Raw genomic sequence first — 18,437 nt, forward strand, 5'->3', positions numbered from 1 at the left:
AAACATCTGCAGAAACAACATGCTGGGACGAAGCCTGTAGCCTAGCTACACAGACCCAGACTCATCCGACGCCACTCCACCTCCACCTAAGCAACAGCGGCTGGATTTTAACCGAGGGACTGCTAGCCAGGGAAAAGTTGATAAAGCCATTGCACGGTATGTTGTAGAACACATGCAGGCTATTTCTACTATTTCTATTGCTATTTCTTGATCAACAGATTGTATTATTCTCCAATGCAATAACAGTAGTGAAATGAAGGCTATAAGGGCATTAATGGGAGCCCTTTTTTAAGTAACTAATGCGTTACTTTTGGGTGTAAGTAATCAGTAAAGTAACTAAGTTACTTATGAAATGAAGTAACTAGTAATGGTAACTAGTTACTGGTTTCCAGTAACTAGCACAACACTGTCAATGACTAACGTGTGATGGTATCAAAGTATTGAGCTGATCCATAGACAATAGATATGCTTCAATCCAGTGGTATCCCAAATTTAAATTGAATTCCAATGGTGGTTTCACAAATGGCACAAAATGAGTACCGTGCATGGTGTGATTTCACATAAAGTCTACAAAACTAGGACCACCAGGGTGGGTGGAGGAGGTCAGGAGGACGGGCCTGGGCTGACAGCCCAGGAGCACAGCGGAGGGCCCGCAAGGGATCTCGGGCGGACGGCCCGGGGGCAAGGCAGAGACCATGGTGGGGGTCTCGGGTGGACGGCCCGGGGGCAAGGCAGAGTCCATTGTGGGGGTCTCGGGCGGACGGCCCGGGGGCAAGGCAGAGTCCATGGTGGGGGTCTCGGGCGGACGGCCCGGGGGCAAGGCAGAGTCCATGGAGGGGCGAAGACCACAGCGGGCAAACTCAGGGGGCCGAGCATGAGGGCGAAGGCAGCGGCAGGAAGAGTCAGGGGGCCAGGCCCGAGGGCGAGGACCGCGGCAGGAAGATTCAGGGGGCCGGGCCCGAGGGCGAAGACCGCGGCACTCAGGGGGCCGGGCTCGAGGGCGAAGACCGCGTCACTCAGCGGGACGGGCTCGAGGGCGAAGACCAGACAGCTCCGGAGGCCGGGCAGGACCCGGTGTCGGCCGAACAGGAACCGGAGCCGGTGGGACAGGCTTCGGCAGGATCCCCCACGGAAGAGGACCAGGAGTTGGCAGGACCCCCGGCGAGACAGGTGATGGCGGGCCCTCCAACGGAACAGGACAAGGGGTTGGCAGGATCCCCGGCAGAATAGTTGTCGGCAGGACCCCCAGAAGAACAGGACATAGGATTGGCAGGACCCCCGGCAGGAGAGTAGTTGGCGGGACCTCCAACGGGACAGGACATAGAGTTGGCAGGACTCTCAGCGGGACCTCCAACGGAACGGGACATAGGGTTGGCAGGACCCCCGGCAGAAGAGTAGTCGGCGGGACCCCCAACGGGACAGGACATGGAGTTGGAAGGACCCCCAGCGGAAGAGTTGTTGGCGGGACCTCCAACGACACAGGACATAGGGTTGGCAGGACCCCCGGCAGAAGAATCGTCGGCGAGGCCGACTAGAGGAGGGACTAGAGAAGAGACTAGAGAAGGGACTAGGGAAGTGACTAGAGGAGAGACTTGAGAAGGGAATTGAGGGGAGACTGGAGAAGAGACTGGAGAAGGGACTTGAGAAGGGAATTGAGTAGGGACTAGAGAAGGGACTTGGGTTGGGACTAGAGGAGGGACTAGAGGAGGGACTAGAGAAGGGACTAAAGAAGGGACTTGGGAAGGGACTAGAGGAGGGACTATGGCTGCTGGGGCCGGAACCAGGGCCAGAACCCTGGCTGCTGGGGCCAGAACAGTTGCTCTAGACTTTTTCACTGCCCGTCATTTTGACGAACAGGATCGTACAATTTCCGTCAAAATTCAGTATTTCCCGTCGGCCTTTGGAGGGGGGGGGGGAGAGAGAGAGAGAGAACTGTCAACCGGGGGGGGGGGGGGAGGAGAGCACGGTCGTGAACTGTCAACGGGGGTGTGGGGGGGGGAGAGCACAGTCGTGAACTGTCAACGGGGGCCGGGGCGCACGCTCGTGAACTGTTAGCGCCGTGTTATGCATGCCCACTGCACCTCGCGGGATTGCGCACAGCGTGAAGCCAAAACTCACAGACATTTCAATGATTTGCAGGGCAAAGTTGGGTTTGGAAACGGTGTCATTTCCTTTTAGCAGGCATGCTTAACACCGGAGCCTCGCTGCGGGGAAACTTTGGCGCTGTTCCGAGCTTGTTCTAATCCGTCAAAATGACGGACTGCTTTCAGATTTTTCCGTCATTGTTAAACAAAATCCGTCATAGACGGAAAATATTCGGTTAACGCGACCTCTGGTGTTGAGAGATGTATCCATAGATCTCTTAATTTTGCTCTCAAAGTGCACCAGATTGATGCATTTAATTTCAATATAAAAAAAAATCTTCCCAGGGAAGCATGCCCCCGGACCCTCCTAGAGGATATTAGGTCCACCCCCCACTTGTAAAAAAAAACAGCACTTTACCGCTGCTTACACAGGTCTATATGCCGTGAGCAGATTATCGAGCCTTCATTGTAACTGTCGTGGGTACACTGTGTGTGTGCGAGTGGGGAGTTTGCAGTAAAAAATTCAACTGTAGCGCCTGGGACATTAATGGGAAACCCTAAATGTTTGAGCACCCTCTATGAAACGTCAAGCTACCCCACAGCATCCCCAAAAGAAAATATCTGGCTGTGCTGGAGTATGATATAAAAAGGTACTCACCTTTTTATATCATACTATCAGCATTTGAGCTCCATACTGTTTCATAAATAATCCTTGATGTGGTTTTGAACATGATATGGCGTTTAATCACTGCCGGTAGAATTCTCCTGCATGAGCATAAGCTCCACTCCCTCTTTTTTTTCGCTTCACAATTATTTTATTTTTTTAAAGCTACAAACTCAGGATCAGCACTTTAGTAAAAGGGCCCAAATAGAGGGGTATGAGGCATGGCTAGAATGGGTGATCTGTTTGCTATTTTGTAGTGATGTTACGTATTGCGCCGAGGCTTCGGAGCGTTTGTCGAGTAATCCCCGAAGCTTTTTGTGAAGCCTGTATCGAGGCTTGTATCGTTTTGGGCCAGTGACGTCATCGATGACAAACGAAGCCTCGCTGCCTGTCGATACCACGTGACTGCTTCAGGAAGCGCTTCAGATCTTGGCTCGTGCTTCTGACAGATAAAAACCCATGGGATTTGAATCAAGATGTGTGAACCTTGTGAGAGGAGAACACTGTCGTTTGCCAGTTTTGGTTGTACGATATTTTTGCAACTCGTTAGAATGGAGCCAGCAAAGAAGAGAAGGACTTCCCCTGTGTGGGAACACTTTGATCTGATTTCACCCAATAAGGTACGTTGCATACATAGTATATTACAACAGATGTATTATGTTAGATTTTGTATGGTTCATGTTTTTACTTTTCTATTTCATTCAAAGGTGAAGTGTTTATTGTGCTCCAGGGAACAGGGATACAATAATAATTAGAGATGTCCCGATCCGATCACTTGATCGGGGATCGGAGCCGATCACGTGATTTTCAAAAGATCGGAATCGGGAGAAAAAAAATCGGGGATCGGGATTTTTTTTGTTTTTTTTATTTTGTATTCAATGTTACAAAACAAAAATGACCATGTTCAAGTCTTTAAGTCATCCTGAGGCCTTAGTTTTGGTTTCAAATTACACAACATCATGTATGTGTTGCTTCTTTGGGGCTTGTTTTCATAGACTTGGTTGCTTATTTCTCTCAAATCTGGCAACAGAGTGGGCTGGGCGCAGTGTCTAATTGTAGCAGTAAGCTAACGAGTACTGAAAGCTTTATTTTGTTTTGATCCAATGCTGCATAACTGAACTGATCCAATGCTGCTGTGAAAGAAAGAAGCTATATCCATGTTGGATAGAATATCCCATTTAAATAAAAAAATAACCTTAAGGGACAACTTGAATGCTTTTTTTCTTTTTTTTCTCTTAATGCATTGCATAAAGATCGGATCGGGAAAAATCTGTATCGGCAAATTGTCAAAATCAAATGATCGGAATCGGATCGGGAGCAAAAAAAGGTGATCGGGACATCCCTAATAATAATACTTCATCCATGCTAAGGCATTATCGATTCGTGCCATACTTGAGAACAAGGAGGGACATGGAGGTGGACCTGCTCAAGGTTTGTCATTTAATATTTTGGAATAATATATTTTATAATTTAACCATGTTAACTTCACTTTATCATGCAAATAAAAGAAAGTTAAAAGATACTCATTCTTAACACAGCAGAAAAAACGCGGTTAATCCATAGGTTGATAAAGTTTCTGGGCAATAATTTGTTTTATTTATAATCCATAATTCAATTTTTATGTAAAAATCGCAGAGCAAAAGTTAGCTGCTAATGGTAGCCACCAGAGTGGCTGCTGCTTCTGGTCTTTGCTATGCGTCAGTCTAACACACACACATGACCAAATAAGGACTATGTGGGAGTTCCCCTCGATTCCATTGGCTCTGACGGTTAGAAAGAGATGTCACATCTCAAAATCCAGCAAGGGGAGCCAGAGATATGAAAAATCCACCCGAATGGCCCCAGAAGAGTTTTTTTTGTGCTAAATCTGTCTAAAAAGGTCAAATATCCCTTGTTTTGCATCAATCTTGATACAGGGTACTTATTCAGTGTTTCCCATACATTGATTTATTTGTGGCGGGCCGCCACAATTAAATATCGTCTGCCACAAATGGATCTCATAAAAAAAAAAATATATATTATTATTAATCTTTTTTTGTTCTTTTTTTTGGTAGTCTAATGGATAGCGAGGTGGGCTGATGATCGGAAGGTTGCGAGTTCAAATCCTGCCTGGAACACCACTTACCCTTGAGTAAGGCACTTAGCCCTCGGTTACTCCAGGGAGAATGTCCCTGTAATTGGTCATTGTAAGTCGCTTTGGAATAAGGCGTCTGCTAAATGCCTGAATTGTAAATTGTAAATGATATTTTTGGGAGAATAAACCCCACAGATCCTCAACTCCGGTGTGTTTCACTCATTAACAACGCAACACAGAGCAACAAGATCGTTGTCTACAGTAGCCATGAACTCGCATGTATTATCTTATTTGAGGGGGGGGTGGATGCATGGACCACCCGAATAGGTTAAGGGGCCTTTGGCTTTGCTTGCCACTTATAGGTTAATTTTCACTATAAGTACAAAATATTTTTTGGACGGACACTATAATTTACAGTTTTTTACCATGGTCAATCGGAATTTTCTTTAAAATAAAAAACATCTATATTGAATCTGACTTTTCCACATCCAACTGACAGGTTTATCATTACTTTGAGAAAAAAGATTATTAATTTAACCCTTTTAGAAGGGAAGATATGGTCATTTGTTCTGGGAATGTCATTTTTGAGCCTGAAACCTGAAAAACAGGCTCGGGGTTTAACAGGTTAAATACATCTTTAATGTTGTGTTAAAGGAGAAGCTTGTATCGGTGGCAATTGGGAAGGCCCAAACTGAAGCTCCTGCAAGAGGTGGAGACCCGCTGGAGTAGCACATATCACATGCTGCAACGTCTGGTGGACCTCAGAGAACCAGTTGGTGCGGCATTAGCCAGTTTGAACACAGAAATCACCACACTGACCTCTGCTGAGTTCACCACCATAAGTGGGTGCCTCTCTCTGCTGTCTGGATTCAATGATGCCACCATTGAGCTTTCTGAGGAGATGTATCTGGTTCCAAGGTTGTGCCCCTCCTCAAAATGCTGGAGCAAATGCTTCAAGAGGAGATGGCAAAAACTGCAGTAGCAGTGGCCAAAGAAATGGGAGAACAATCAATCAATCAATCAATGTTTATTTATATAGCCCAATATCACAAATGTTACATTTGTCTCAGTGGACTTCACAGTTTGTACAGAATATCAGTATGACAATACGACACCCTCAGTCCTTAGACCCTCACATCGTACAAGGAAAAACTTCCAGAGAAAACCCACAGTTTAAAGGGAAAAATGGGAGAAACCTCAGGGAGAGCAACAGAGGAGGGATCCCTCTCCCAGGACGGACAGACGTGCAATAGATGCCGTGTGTAAATTGAAAAGATAATACATTTGCAACATAGGTAGTCCAAATGTTTGGAAATGCATGTGTGTATAATAGGAAGATGAATCCATGAGTATATCCATCCAGGACTTATGATCCAGGACCACAGCCACGACTCAAGATCCAGGACTCGCAATCCATGACACAGGACCGCAGGATCATCCATGACTCCGGATCCCGGCGTATATAGACACCAAAAAGAAAGAAATTTGGGGAAGCTGGGTTAATCGGAACATGAGAGTACACGGGTATAGACAGAGAGAAGGAAGAAGTAAGATGTCCCCCGACAAACTAAGCCTATATCAGCAAAACTAGGGGCTGAATCTAATCAGCCCTAACTATAAGCTTTATCAAAAAGGAAGGTCTTAAGCGCACTCTTAAAAACGGATAGGGTGTCTGCCGTCCGAACACAAACTGGAAGCTGATTCCACAAAAGTGGAGCTTGATAAGAAAAGGCTCTGGCTCCCATTGTACTTTTAGAGCCTCTAGGAACAACCAACAACCCTGCATTCTTGGAACGCAATGCCCTAGTAGGACAATAGGGTATAATGAGTTCTTTAAGGTAAGATGGCGCCTGCCCATTAAGGGCTTTGTAGGCGAGAAGAAGAATTTTAAATTCTATCCTGTGTTCTATAGGGAGCCAGTGTAAGGCAGCCAGAACAGGAGTAATGTGGTCCCTTTTCCTAACTCTGGTTAGTACACGAGCTGCAGCAATTTGAATCAGCTGAAGCGACTTGACTGACTTCTTGGTACACCCTGATAATAAGGAGTTACAATAATCCAGCCTTGAAGTAACAAATGCATGGACTAGTTTCTCTGCATCGTTTTGAGGCAAGATATGCCTGATTTTTGCAATGTTACGTAGATGGAAGTAGGCGGTCCTTGAAATTGATTTTATGTGGGCGTTAAAGGATAAATCCTGATCAAATATAACACCAAGATTCCTTACAGTCTCACTGGAGGCCAAATTAATGCCATCCATAGTTAATATATCTTTAGATAATTTGTTTCGTAGATTCTTCGGGCCAAGTACAATAACTTCAGTTTTGGTCGTGTTTAACATCAAAAAATGTAAGGTCATCCACGTTTTTAAGTCCTTGAGGCAGTCTTGAATTTGATTTAGATGATTAATTTCATCAGGCTTGATTGATAAATATAGTTGAGTATCATCCGCATAAAAATGAAAGTTTACAGAATGATTCCTTATAATATTGCCTAACGGAAGCATATATAGGGTGAACAAAATAGGTCCAAGCACTGAGCCCTGTGGCACTCCATGGCTAACTTTGGTTTGCATGGAAGATTCATCGTTGACATGTACAAACTGAGAGCGTTCAGATAGATAGGACCTAAACCAGCCTAATGCAGTTCCCTGTATGCCAACTAAGTGCTCTAGTCTTTGCAATAGGATATCATGGTCGATAGTATCAAATGCAGCACTAAGATCGAGCAAGACAAGAATAGAGACAAGTCCCTTGTCAGAGGCTATTAGAATTTCATTTGTGACTTTAACCAGAGCTGTCTCTGTGCTATGTTGTGTTCTAAAGCCAGACTGAAAATCTTCAAATAAATCATAGTTTTTTAAGTAATCACACAGCTGTTTTGCGACTGCTTTCTCAAGAATCTTTGAGAGGAACGGAAGATTAGAAATAGGTCTATAGTTGGCTAAAACCTCTGGATCGAGGTTGTGCTTTTTAAGAAGCGGTTTTATCACTGCTACTTTGAATGATTGTGGAACATAGCCTGATAATAAAGACATATTCATAATATTTAATAAAGAAGTGCTAATTAATGGAAAAACTTCTTTTAACAGCTTAGTTGGAATCGGGTCTAAGATACACGTTGATGGTTTAGAAGAGAGAATCATTGAATTTAATTGTTCAAGGTTTATGGCTGAAAAGCATTCTAGTTTACTATCTAGTGTAATATTAGAACTTACGTTTCCGGGAGCTGTTGATAACACTATACTGGTTAAAGGCAAGAGGTCATTGATTTTGTTTCAAAGAGTAACAATTTTATCGTTAAAAAAGCACATAAAATCATTACTACTGAGTGCTATGGGAATAGAAGGCTCAGTCGAGCTGTGGCTCTCTGTCAGCCTGGCTACAGTGCTGAAAAGAAATCTTGCATTATTCTTATTCTCATCTATTAATGAAGAGTAGTAGGCTGCTCTCGCTTTACGCAGTGCTTTCTTATATTCATTGAGTGTAATATGCCAAATTAAACGAGATTCTTCAAGTTTAGTGGAACGCCGTATCCTTTCAAGTTGTCTCGACTTTTGCTTTATTTTGCGGGTTTCGGCATTATGCCATGGAGCTAATCTATGTTGTTTTATTTTCTTCTTTTTCAAAGGAGCAACAGAGTCTAATTTTATTCGCAGCGCATCTGTAGCACTATCAACAACATGATCAATTTGGGGTGGTGTACATTTTGTATAAGTTTCCTCCCCTACATGCAGATATGCTATCGAGTTAAGTATTGGTGGAATCTCTTCCTTAAATTTGGCTATAGCACTAACAGATAGGTTTCTGCTGCAGGAGCTTTTGGCTAATGCTTTGTAGTCTAGTAACAGTACTTCAAAAGTTACTAAGAAATGGTCGGATAAAGCAGGATTATGCGGTTCGACTAATAGTTGCTCAATTTCAATACCATAAGTCAGAACAAGGTCAAGAGTGTGATTATAGCAGTGGGTTGGTTTATTTACACTCTGACAGAAACCAACAGAATCTAATATAGAGTTAAATGCAACAGTAAGGCTATTTTTATCATCGTCAACATGAATATTAAAGTCACCTACGATAATTACTTTATCTGTTTTAATTACCAAAGCTGATAAAAACTCAGAGAATTCTGATAAGAATTCTGAATAAGGACCTGGTGCACGGTACACTGTAACAAATAAGATTGGCTGCAAAGTTTTCCAGGTCGGATGCGTAAGACTGAAAAAAAAAAAGAACACCTCTTAAGGCAGCTAAGACAGAGGCTCCACACACTCCAATCTATGAGCATCATGTCATTGGCAACGCTTCTGGACCCCAGGTTCAAACTGATCTGATTTTTTAGCCCTTTAAAAGCTGCAGAAGCCACAAAAAGGCTTGTGACTGAATGTGGTGCACTGATCCGAACACCTGAAGCCGTGCCCCAAGAAAGTCCATCCACATCTCAACCTGAACAAGAAACCCCAGGTAATTTTATTAATTTTAAAGCAATTTGAAGTAATTACTACATCCACTGACACTCTCTGTGTATACTTTTCAGGAAACAAACTCTGGTATAAATTGGATCAGACTGTGAAGATGTCCAGGAAGACCAAGAATGCCACAGCTGACGCAACTGTTGAAGTCCAGCGGTACCTGGCCGAACCAAATATCGGACGCTTGGAGGACCCTCTGAACTACTGGCAGACACAAAAACATGTTTATCCAAACCTGTATAAACTTGCAGTCACTTTTTTGTGCACACCTTCTTCCTCAGTCCCGTGTGAAAGGGTCTTTTCAAAGGCAGGAGAAGTTGTGTCAAAGAAAATAAATCACCTAAGCCCAAAAACTGTGGAAAAAATATTGTTTTTAAACAAAAACCAATAAAATTGTTCCATGAATCACAAGCATTTTCACTGCCCTCTGCAAAGTCACACAAGCATATTCGCTGCCCTCTGGCAAGTTAAACCCTTCTTCTTTTCCAGTTTTCGAACACAGTGGTGTAGTCTACGTGATACGCTGGTATACGCCGTATACCCACTAGAAAATGCCAGTGATTTCCGTATGCCCTCTTAAAAATGAGCGATGATACGTAACAACATCATTTTGTGACTTCGCTTTCACGCTTTCGCCCCCTTCTGTGTTAATACTTTTGGACGTCTGGGGCTTCCGTCGCTTTTGGCCTGTTGCTAAGCAACAGCAACACACTTTGTTCGGCTCTGACAAACCCCACGTTTCTCTAACGTTATCAGAATTGGATCCTTCCATCATTCAAGTTCGCGGAGCGCTAAACAGGAAGCAAACATGAAACGAAAACAGACGAAAATATTTTTATGTTTTCCGAAGTTTTCCCCTATTACCACTACAGAAGAAGAGCCAGGTCAGGCGGCTGTCCTAAAGGTGACAGAGAACGAGCCCGGCGCTACTGCAAATTTACCCGGTAAGTGGAATTAGCATGGTTATCATTAACGTAACAGTAGCTGGAATGTAAGAACAGGCATCCTTGGTTAGAGTGGAGGGACAGAAAGTTAGGTAAATGTCAGCACACATGCAAAGGAAAGCTGATCTAAACAACAGAAATTCATAAAGTCAATGACTATGCAAATGAGAGTTAATTCATGGTCATGTTAAAAGTGCATTTAAAACATTTGCACCATTATATTACTATATGTTAGTTATCAGTAGTTGTCAAATAATTAGCTATTGAAAAAGTGGAACATTTTTCTCCTTTTATCTGCTTTTCATGCATTTGTTAGCCATGATGTAAATATTGTAAGCAGTTTATTAAATACTTTTGAGTAAATCTTGGCTCTTTTCTGCAGATATTATTGGTAAAAACTTGTATTATGCTAATTAGTCATGGTTTTGTTTATTTCCAGGTTGTGCTCTTTGCAGCGCTACAAAATCAACAGGTGTCCTCACAGAACAACGAGTGTCTATGTCTGAGGAGTGGGTGCACTTTAAGATCCAGTCCTCAGATTCAAGCAGATCAACATCTCTGGCCTCTTTGAGAAACAAGATTAGACGACATGAGACGTCCAGAGCACACAAAATAGCCCAGGAGCTCACGGAGAAGGGTGGACAGGATTTAGTTGGAAATTTGGTGAGAGCTGTGTCAGAGACAGTGTTTGCAGTAGGCCATATTGAGATTTTGATAAAAATGTCGATTAACTGTTCAACCCTAGAAGATAAGTGGGCTTTTTCCATCATTGTTCATTCTTTTATTTTTTTATTGTTAATGTCTCTGGCAGTTAAAAGTCACATAAAAATGATTATAATACATTGACATGTTGATAACACATAACCAGTCTCAAGACTAGTCTATGCATTAGTAAGTGTGATGGTGTTCATGAGGTGTTGCTTCGAGACAGGATGAATACAATTATTACAGTATACCCACTACAAAAAAGTAGACTACACCACTGTTCGAACATATATTGTAGGGCTTTGCAATTAATCGTATTTTAATCGTGATTACGATTATGGCTTTCGACGATTATGAAAAAAGCATAATTGACAAAATAGGATTTTTTGCTGGGTGCGCTTTCGCCCCTCCCTAAAAGCCCACTCGGCGACGTGGGAGTGACATGTGTTGTGAGTGTTTAGCGCGAGCGAAGATGTCAGAACAAGAGCAGCAACTCTTTAAAAAGAAGGGTAAAACTATTTCCACTATTTGGAAGTACTTTGGCTTTCAGGAGCAAAACATAGCACAGTGCAGGATTTACCAGGTTGTGTTGGCACCACACGCTAACACAGCCAATCTCTTTAATCATCTGAAATACAACCACAAAGTGCAATACGACCGGGCAATAATACAACAAAAAGCAGACCAAAAAGCAGATGCCCGCTCGACTTCATCCACCACATCATCACAGTCATCGATTCAGGATGCATTGTACAGAGCAACGGCCTGCGCGACGAGCTCGCAGAGACACAGAGATATTACAGGTGCCATTACATTTCACATCGCTAAAGATATGTGCCCAGTTAGCACTGTTAGCAACCAGGGCTTTAAGCAACTTGTCAACACGTTGGACAAGCGTTACGCGATGCCGTCTCGGTATTATTTCAGCAGGTCTGAGCTGCCTGTGCTATATGACAAATGCTGTGGGGAAGTTGAGAGAGATGTGGCTCTAGCTGACTACTTTGCCACCACAACGGACCTATGGTCTAGCCCAGGGGTGCCCAACCAGTCGGGGTGATTCCCAGTCGATCGCGAGGTGTGTCTAAAAATAGAAGAACAATATTCTGTTTGATCGTTAATGTCCTGTAACATAATCTTCCTGTGCCAGAATAATGCACTTGAACGCATCAAAGCTTTGTGATTGGCCGGTGTCACCCCATGTGTCGGGGGGTGGCTGGTGGGCAGTGGGCAGTGCACTAGTTTGCTGATGTTGTCCGTGTCAACAGGAGTGACAGTCCGCACACACACAAGTACGCAATTATGGCAGAAGCAAAAAAGCCCAAAATATATAATTTTCAATCCGAATGGGAGGATGATTATTTTTTGTCTATTCGAATTCAAAGTCCATCTGTCTCATCTGCAATGCAAGCGTGGCTTTATCGAAGAAGGCTAATTTAGGAGCGGCATTTCAAAACAGTGCACAAACGCTACGAGACGGAATTCCCTCCTAATTCTGCCCTACGCTCCCAAAAGGGGAGGGACCTGAAAGGACAGCTAAATGCACAGCAATCCATTCTCACCAGGCCCAACAACAAGAGCAAGGCTGCTACCATAGCATCTTATCGTGTCAGTCACGTTCTTGCGAAACACATGAAGTCTTTCAAAGACGGCGAAGTTGTGAAAGAAGCATTCCTGGAGGCTGCCAACGCGCTTTTGGGGGACAGTAAAAATAACAGTAGCATTTCAAGAGGTTTTTGTTAGATACCGTTATTAATCAGCTGTAAGTTTTAGTTTGTTTGAACTTATTCATTATAATTATTGTACAAAATGGTATAAGAATGCAAACATTCTGTTTAAATTGATTATAGTCTATTATCAATTCAGGTTAAGAAACTAGTTTTGCTTGCATCCTATTTTAAAAGGCATTTATTTTTATACTCTACTAAAATGCAACAAAAAAAGGCTTTGATTCTATTAATTTTGTCTTTTTTATTGCACTTTGGCAGCAGATTCCTGTGTAGCTTCAGATCTGAGTTGTCTTATTAGTAAACCTAATTTATACTTTTGTAGCAACACTATTTTTATATAATGGCAAAGAAAGGGTTCAGATTCTTTTCTTTTTTTCCTGTGTCATATCAATCAATCAATGTTTATTTATATAGCCCAATATCACAAATGTTACATTTGTCTCAGTGGACTTCACAGTTTGTACAGAATATCAGTATGACAATACGACACCCTCTGTCCTTAGACCCTCACATCGTACAAGGAAAAACTTCCAGAGAAAACCCACAGTTTAAAGGGAAAAATGGGAGAAACCTCAGGGAGAGCAACAGAGGAGGGATCCCTCTCCCAGGACGGACAGACGTGCAATAGATGCCGTGTGTAAATTGAAAAGATAATACATTTGCAACATAGGTAGTCCAAATGTTTGGAAATGCATGTGTGTATAATAGGAAGATGAATCCACGAGTATATCAATCCAGGACTTATGATCCAGGACCACAGCCACGACTCAAGATCCAGGACTCGCAATCCATGACACAGGACCGCAGGATCATCCATGACTCCGGATCCCGGCGTATATAGACACCAAAAAGAAAGAAATTTGGGGAAGCTGGGTTAATCGGAACATGAGAGTACACAGGTATAGACAGAGAGAAGGAAGAAGTAAGATGTCCCCCGACAAACTAAGCCTATATCAGCAAAACTAGGGGCTGAATCTAATCAGCCCTAACTATAAGCTTTATCAAAAAGGAAGGTCTTAAGCGCACTCTTAAAAACGGATAGGGTGTCTGCCGTCCGAACACAAACTGGAAGCTGATTCCACAAAAGTGGAGCTTGATAAGAAAAGGCTCTGGCTCCCATTGTACTTTTAGAGCCTCTAGGAACAACCAACAACCCTGCATTCTTGGAACGCAATGCCCTAGTAGGACAATAGGGTATAATGAGTTCTTTAAGGTAAGATGGCGCCTGCCCATTAAGGGCTTTGTAGGCGAGAAGAAGAATTTTAAATTCTATCCTGTGTTCTATAGGGAGCCAGTGTAAGGCAGCCAGAACAGGAGTAATGTGGTCCCTTTTCCTAACTCTGGTTAGTACACGAGCTGCAGCATTTTGAATCAGCTGAAGCGACTTGACTGACTTCTTGGTACACCCTGATAATAAGGAGTTACAATAATCCAGCCTTGAAGTAACAAATGCATGGACTAGTTTCTCTGCATCGTTTTGAGGCAAGATATGCCTGATTTGTGCAATGTTACGTAGATGGAAGTAGGCGGTCCTTGAAATTGATTTTATGTGGATGTTAAAGGATAAATCCTGATCAAATATAACACCAAGATTCCTTACAGTCTCACTGGAGGCCAAATTAATGCCATCCATAGTTAATATATCTTTAGATAATTTGTTTCGTAGATTCTTCGGGCCAAGTACAATAACTTCAGTTTTTGTCATGTTTAACATCAAAAAATGTAAGGTCATCCACGTTTTTAAGTCCTTGAGGCAGTCTTGAATTTTATTTAAATGATTAATTTCATCAGGCTTGATTGATAAATATAGTTGAGTATCATCCGCATAACAATGAAAGTTTACAGAATGATTCCTTATAATATTGCCTAACGGAAGCATATTATATAGGGTGAACAAAATAGGTCCAAGCACTGAGCCCTGTGGCACTCCATGGCTAACTTCTGTTTGCATGGAAGATTCATCGTTGACACGTACAAACTGAGAGCGTTCAGATAGATAGGACCTAAACCAGCCTAAAGCAGTTCCCTGTATGCCAACTAAGTGCTCTAGTCTTTGCAATAGGATATCATGGTCGATAGTATCAAATGCAGCACTAAGATCGAGCAAGACAAGAATAGAGACAAGTCCCTTGTCAGAGGCTATTAGAATGTCATTTGTGACTTTAACCAGAGCTGTCTCTGTGCTATGTTGTGTTCTAAAGCCAGACTGAAAATCTTCAAATAAATCATAGTTTTTTAAGTAATCACACAGCTGTTTTGCGACTGCTTTCTGAAGAATTTTTGAGAGGAACGGAAGATTATAAATAGGTCTATAGGTCTAGAGGCTAAAACCTCTGGATCGAGGTTGTGCTTTTTAAGAAGCGGTTTTATCACTGCTACTTTGAATGATTGTGGAACATAGCCTGATAATAAAGACATATTCATAATATTTAATAAAGAAGTGCTAATTAATGGAAAAACTTCTTTTAACAGCTTAGTTGGAATCGGGTCTAAGATACACGTTGATGGTTTAGAAGAGAGAATCATTGAATTTAATTGTTCAAGGTTTATGGCTGAAAAGCATTCTAGTTTACTATCTAGTGTAATACTAGAACTTACGTTTCCGGGAGCTGTTGATAACACTATACTGGTCAAAGGCAAGAGGTCATTGATGTGGCAGCACTGCCACAAGTTCCTCTTCAGAGAGGGTCTTCAGTACAGGTGGCAATATTGTCACCTGTCTGCGCTCATCTCTGAAACCAGACCATGTAAACAGGCTGGTGTTTCTTGCAAAAAATCTTTAAGAGATGACATGAGCAGCCCTACCAGCATTTGCCATGGTGGCCAAAACATTTTTATTTGGTCTTAAATTGTAGTTCAAAATGTATTTCCTGTTACTTCTGGACCATGAGGGTTGGCCAGCCTTCAACGTTTAACTGAGTGGAATATGTTGAATATGTTTTACCAAGATGTCGGCTATATGTTAAGGAGTTTTCAGTAGGTTGTGACAGTGCACTGCAACATATTTGATTTAATTTATTTTGGTCTAATTTATTTTTATTTATCATATTAATATATGTTTAGTATGGTTTTGGAAGTGCGCTCCAACATATTTGTTGATCTTGTTTATTGGTAAAATATTATTTGTTTTAAAGTTCAATAAATGGATATCAATTATTGACCCAAATAATCGTGATTATGATTTTTGCCATAATCGCACAGCCCTAATATATTGCTTCTTTTGTCTTTATAGAAGGCAGCAGACATTTACATTTATTTATGTATAGATATAACAACAAGATACTGTATTGATACAACATTGTTTTTATTATTATATACAGTAATTTTAAAGCACGTACTGGTGCAAAATTCTGTTAATACAGGATTACAAATACATTTTACATCTTTTACACTTTTGTATCATTATTTCCAGTATTTTTAGTATGTCAAAGATTACAAATAATATTTGGCTGTTTTACACCTGTTAACCAACATGAAGCCTCAGATGAACCTTTTAGTGAACCGATTTGCTGGAAGCAGAAAGTGCTTTAGATCGGTTGAACCACAACGCTCATATTACCCATGGATGTATAATAAGAACAATATTACCCCTCCTGTACCCGGGCCGGTGACACGATGGAATTAAAAGAGCTCAGACCCTCACTTATATAGAGGTCGGAACATGTTTTAAGTATAAATAAATAAAAGCATAAATAGAAATAGGAATAAAAACATCAATGAATAAATAAATGAATAAATAGTGTGCAGTGTTTTCAGATGAATTTAGTGTGTGTGCTGTGGCTCAGCTGGAAAGCAGTTGACTCACGTAGGGTCCCTGGTTCAACGACTCGTCAATACGTCTTTTTTGTTGTTTATAAAAGCTACAGCTAAATGAGATAATGTAGTTAATAAATGTATTCTTTGATATGGTTTAGCCTTTCTCAGGCTACAACATGGTTAAGTTTATGAATATTAGTAAGGAATACAAATCCCTCTTTGCAATGTTTACCAGCCTCCTTAGGCTTTTCAATCACAATCAACTGGAATAAAAACAATATTGTTAACATGAAAATATGATTTAATGTTCGTTGTTTAGAGTTATTCTAAGGCTTTACTCATTGGGAACTCGGAATGAGATAGAGCACACTGTTGAGATGTCCAATCTGCCTGTTTTACACACTTTGACCAACAGGGGGTTTGTGTTCAAATGAAGCCTCATGAGATGAACCCTTTTGCGAAACAATTGGCTGGAAAGCTTCAAAGCTTCATAAGGCTTCATCTCACCATCACTACTATTTTGAGCCAAACACTTCAGAGACACGTTTTTTTTTGTATTTTTGATATATCTGAGACCTATAACGTATGCCTAACAATAGTATAATAGGAGACCTTCTGTTACGGCTGGAGGGCAAGGTACACAGGACCCAAATGCAGAAGATTATGTTGAAAGCAGGAATCCTTTATTTCCAGAACTAGGCCAGGCAAACAAAGTCAAAAACTTGGCAAGACCAAACATGAAGTCGCTCAGAACAGAAACCCTTCCAACAACATCAAGAATCTCACAATGACAGACAGAAAAACCAGAACTTAAATGCACACAGGACTAATCACACAAACAAGACACAGGTGAGGAGGGAGGAGAAAACACAGGGGCACAAGGTGAACACAATCAGGTAATCAGGCAGCAGGGAACACAGAGACAGGAAGCAACAGGCAAGACAGGGGGTGAACACTTTTCAAAATAAAACAGGAAACCAAAGACAGATCTAGAAATGAACACAACACAGACAGATCGTGACACCTTTAAGAATCTACATTGGATACCGGCTGTAGCTTGGGATATATGTTTATTCAAGGTCAATGTTAGACTTAATCATTCAAATGTTCTTTAATTTGTTTATAATGAGGTTTAGATTGTATTTGTTTTAGTAATGTTGAACATCCGTCTTGATAGAGACACCCACAACAACGGCTACATTACCATCTGTCATTGAAGGCTACAATTAATCAGTGATTTCTCTCTCAAGGAAGATCTGAAAGAATCATATTGCGTACAAACATTTGTATTATGTCTAGTCCTTTCATTAGCAAGTATTCAGAAAGACATCTTGGTCATTAGACCTAGGGTTAGTATTAAGTGCATTAATTTTCTACTATTTTACTTACACCATAGTTAACCAGTAAGTCAAGTCACATGGAATAAAGAGCAAAAATGTCAACATAGGGAGTAGGTTAGGATGGAGGGATCAAAGACAAAGGGCTTTAACCCCAGAAATCTGAATTTGTTTCCAACTTGAAACGAAAAGTCAATGATTACTTTTTAAAGTAATTGTTAAGTTACATTTTTATAAAATATTTGAATTGTGGCCTGTAGGTAGCAACATGTTAGGTAACATACTTAATTACGCAACATATTTATCTATCCAACATACTTAACTACGCGAAAAGTGGCGTTTTTATATGTACAAAAGTGGTGGGGCACGAACAACTTAAAAGCTTCTGGTGCTTTTTTCAGTGATGCAAACGCAGGTATGGTGAAAAAAGAGAGAACTATTAGAAGCAGAAAAAAAACAGCGTAATATACCATCTGACCATCTGCCTGTGCTATAATCCTTCAATTAACTGGCTATTCTTTATAATATACTCAGCTCAATAGGAGACAGAGATGTTAAGTTATAAATCAAGGGTTTTTATTATTATTTACAGCAGGGGTGGGGAACCTTTTTCCTTTAAATTTGTACAACATCCTCCGAGGGCCGTACAAATAATTGAACTCAACCTCTGCTTAAAA

At 41.4% G+C, this 18,437-nt stretch overlaps 1 protein-coding gene and 1 long non-coding RNA gene across 2 annotated transcripts in view; one reads left to right on the forward strand and one right to left on the reverse strand.

Moving 5' to 3' along the window:
* The window catches only part of LOC307020598 (regulator of G-protein signaling 21-like), an 86,993-nt gene that overhangs the window by 52,342 nt on the left and 16,214 nt on the right, over positions 1-18,437 (reverse strand). The gene's annotated exons all lie outside the window — the stretch shown is intronic.
* LOC307020599 lies at positions 5,900-17,873 on the forward strand. The gene is made up of 2 exons (XR_013802947.1): positions 5,900-10,235; positions 10,675-17,873. It is a non-coding gene; the product is annotated as an uncharacterized lncRNA (long non-coding RNA).

Source organism: Notothenia rossii (assembly GCF_949606895.1).
Source record: "Notothenia rossii genome assembly, chromosome: 9".
In the NCBI taxonomy this organism is placed as follows: Eukaryota; Metazoa; Chordata; class Actinopteri; order Perciformes; family Nototheniidae; genus Notothenia; species Notothenia rossii.